Below are 4,297 nucleotides of genomic sequence, written 5' to 3' on the forward strand. Positions count from 1 at the left end.
TGTTGAGTAGAATGTTTTAAATTTTTAAGATAATTCCCTTTGGCAGTTATGCATTTACTTAAGAATTACTTGTGAAGTCTTTTAAACATTTATAAAAGGCAGGATTTTTTTCTTTGATGAGTCAGTGACCATGACCATATTATTTTACTATTTTCAGGAACAATTCAGAAATTTACCCTCTTGAATGTTGTGAGAATAGAGTAAGTTTTAATATATTGAATATAAAAGAAATTAAATATATTTTTATACGCCCGTTTATGGGACATATTATGGTATACCGTCCGTCTGTCCGTCCATCATCAACATGTCGGACAATAACTCATAAATGCTTTAACTAATTTGCATGAAACTTTGGTGAATTGTTTATATCTATTGACGTGAGCTCCCTTTCCTTTTTTATAAATTTTTGATTTTAATTTTCCAAGTCATGGGGTTTTATTCATTAAAAAAAGGGGGATTTTCCAGTTTTCGGACAATAACTCAAAAATGCTTTCAGCAGTTTTCATGAAACTTTGGTGAATTGTTTACATCTATTGACGTAAGCTCCCTTTTTGAATATTATGAATTTTAGATTTTACGTTTCTGAGTTGTGGGATTTTATTCATAAAAAAGGGGTGATTTTCCAGTTTTCGGACAATATCTTTAAAGTGCTTTGAGGAGTTTTCATGAAACTTTGGTGACTGGTTTATATCTATTAAGATAACCTCCCTTTAGTTTTTCATAAATTTCTGATATGACATTGAGAAGTTATTGAACTTTATTCTTTTAAAAAGCAACGGGCGTATCATGCGCTCATGGTGCAGCTGTTTATTTAAGCCTGCCAAGAATGGCCTATAGTTTAACATTATCAATTTCTGAAACTAATTATGTTATATCTCTTATGTATTACTGCTATAATTAATTTATAGGAATAACTCTATTTAATAACATTTGGTTTTTATGACCTATATTTTAAGCATAAGAAACTTTATTTACAGGTTTATAGGATTTCAAAATACTTAAAAGGTCAATTGACATATCCATTTATCTTTAGTTTAAAAGTTAATAACATTCAAACTTTCATTATAGGTATTTGGTAATAGATCTTACAGCTGAAAAAAAATTCCAGTTCGGTTTGAATATCAGTCTCTGTTTTGAAACTAGCCAGGACTGTTTGACAACTATTGAAGTCTTCAAAGATACCATGCTGCCTAAAATATTTTGTGATTGGGGATCTGGTTTTCCACAGGGTAATAATTATCATTAGACAAATGTAAATTCAGATCTTAATGTGTGCAGTTATTATGATGATTTGTAAAGCAAAATATTGTCCTAAGAAATGTTGTCCTTCAAGACAATATTTCATGACTTTGTATCATGAAATTTTGTCCCCATTTATGAAGTAATGTCCAGAGAAGGACAAATTTCCATATGAGATTTTGTCCATATACAAACTTTATTTCATAGATGGATAGTATGAAACTTTGTCTTGTTAAAGGGAGGTTATCCAAGGTAATATGTTGTGTATATTGAGACAAAATTTCATAGATGGATTGTCGTGAAATTTTGTCTCATGAAAGGGAAGTTATAAACATTTAATATTTTGGATAATGATATCCTTAAAGTGTTTTAATTTATTGATAATAACAAACAAACCTGCATAATTAATTTATGCAGCAATTTATGATTATACACATACTTTTTGTGAAAAATATTTTTTTAAATTCAGAAACGCTCACAATTTCATGACAGAGGATTTCTCAGGGAAGACAGAATTAAGAACTATTTTCATGGACAGTATTTCACAGTGAAATATTTTCATGGACAGAATTTCACAGCGACATATTGTCATGGACAGAATTTCACAGCGAAATATTGTGATAGACAGAATTTCACAGCGAAATATTGTCATGGACAGTATTTCATAGTATAATATTGTCCAGAAGGAGGTGACAAAATTTCATGGACAAGGACACTATTTCATTGTTTTATTATGAAATAGTGTCTGCAGACAATATTTTATATGCAACTTTGTCGGATGGACAATATTTCATGGGGGACATTATTTTATGTTACAGATTGTTGATCAATAAAGAAAATACAAGATTAATTGTTGTGATTTCAGTAAACACTGCATGAAGGTTTGAATTTGAATTATGAGGTCGTATTATTGGAATAGGTATCCAATCTTTTAATTTCCCAATAATAAAACAGCAGAAAATTCTGAATTATCTGCAATAAACATCTTTTGGCTTGACAAGCTGCTTTAAATTGAAATAAAAAGATTAATTCATTAGTGGCTAAAGTTCATTTTGTTGTAATAGTATTCAAAACTTTATGTATGTTTAATATTTGGTTCTTATTATTTTTTTAAATGACATGAAAACATTCCTGACAGTTCCTTGAATACATGTTTTTTGCTGTGAAAAGCTTCACCAGAATGATATCAGTATTAAGCTGACGAAAGAGACTTATAATAAGATAAAATGGTTTTCATAGCACACTTATATTGTTTTTTTCTACTCTTTCTAGAATTGTCACTGACAGCATTGTTAAAACAGACGACAGAGAAAATTACAGATGTATTACCTATAGATATTATCAACACTATTTTTGATAGACTTGGGCTTGATGAATTTTTACTTTCTCCAACTTGTTCTAGAGCTTCATATCCATTTTATCACAATGCCTGGAAAAGCAGTAAGTATGCAATTTTTTTTATATATATATATTAGTAGAGAGAATTTTGTTTTCTGGTCTGTCCATTAGTCTCTAAGTTCTGTATCGGGTATAAATTTTGGTTAGAGGTATTTTACCACGATGGTGTGGTTTAATCAACTTGAAACTTAGTGATTATGTTCATAATGAGGTGAACTATTCGAAATACCATATGGCAATTTAGGGTTTTGATCCAGATCTTGCAGTTCACAGAACTTGAAAATGTGATCTTGCCAGCATGTCATGCTGTACATTGGACAAATATTCTCATTTTATATGTTTTTTTACTATAAAGTTATTAGGCCTTTTTGGTTTAAGTTTGTGTTTTATCTCCAATACTTTGCCTCACTTAAACAGCTTTATATAAATGGTTGGAGGATAATGTTTAATAATTTAATCAGTAGAAATTTTTAAATACTTTTGTTATATTATGATTATAATTTTTGGCTAGGGGGGATAATGATTAACCAGTAAAAGAGGAATGAAACTTTGTCATTGAGAATATCTTTGAGAGATTCATTTAAAAAATTTGGCCACCTCATTAAAGATCCAGACATGAGTTTTGTCACTTCATCCTATATATTATGCAAGAAAGGTTGTTAAGATACAGCTTTTGCTAATCCTTTGTCAAATTTGAACACAAGAGGCCTCGTGCATTTGAATTCATGTTAAAAATGGTTCTGGGGTAGTGCTTCTAGCAGGCAATGGATTTTGGATTCACAAATTGACTTGTGCACAGTGGTAATTTTCTCTGTATTTTCAGACTGTTCCTTGCTAACTGATATACCAAGTCTGCCATCAGGTGTATCATGTTTTGTACCACAGTCCTGTTTGGCAATAGAATGCTGTATTGATGTAACAGTTATTCAAAAAAGTATAAGTCTGGAAGTGTCACTAGATCCATGTCTGTATGAGATGGAGATTTCCATAGAGTCTTTGCATGTCAAAAAGTCTCTTTTGAAATACAGATGGGGAGATGAAGGAACATTTTCTCTTCAAGGAGGATTGAAACTGAAGTAAGACATAGTAAAGTTTATGAAAGTAATATATGTTTCAAAAATGAATATCTAACAAAATATTCCATAAAAAAATTCTGAAATCCGGTAGAACTCAAGTTGCTTCCATATTTTGTGTTCATGAAACATCATTTTATTTTTGGAATTTTGATTTGTGATTCATCATATATGGCTTCCACGTTTATTTTGCAATTGACTATTTTCTATACAAATACTGGTCTAAAGATACACTAAAAGAGATATCCTTAAAGTATACACACATCTTTTCCAGGTATCCAAAACGGTGATTCTCTTTCAGAAATAGGTTGGATGTGACTTTCAAGATTATTGTTGTGAATTTAGTATATGCATCTATACTTTTTATATAAAGATGAAATGTGAGAAATACAGGTTCATTTGAAACTATGAAATGATAACAACCCTATCTGTCATCATTAAATGTAATGGAATGGAAGAGATATAGTGAAATAAATCAACTTGTGACCAATGTATGATGAGGGGAAAACATTTTATGATCACATGCTTTTGTATACTCTGTGAAATCATTTTAAATAAGCTTTGATGTTTACCTGCACACTTTATAA

At 30.2% G+C, this 4,297-nt stretch overlaps 1 long non-coding RNA gene across 1 annotated transcript; it reads left to right on the forward strand.

Moving 5' to 3' along the window:
• The first annotated feature begins 165 nt into the window (after nt 1-165).
• On the forward strand, nt 166-2,673 carry LOC127720063 (uncharacterized). The gene is made up of 3 exons (XR_007990608.1): nt 166-200; nt 1,069-1,229; nt 2,512-2,673. It is a non-coding gene; the product is annotated as an uncharacterized LOC127720063 (long non-coding RNA).
• The last annotated feature ends 1,624 nt before the right edge of the window (nt 2,674-4,297 follow it).

The sequence above is a fragment of the Mytilus californianus genome, unplaced genomic scaffold (assembly GCF_021869535.1).
Source record: "Mytilus californianus isolate M0D057914Y unplaced genomic scaffold, xbMytCali1.0.p SCAF_11, whole genome shotgun sequence".
Lineage (NCBI taxonomy): Eukaryota > Metazoa > Mollusca > Bivalvia > Mytilida > Mytilidae > Mytilus > Mytilus californianus.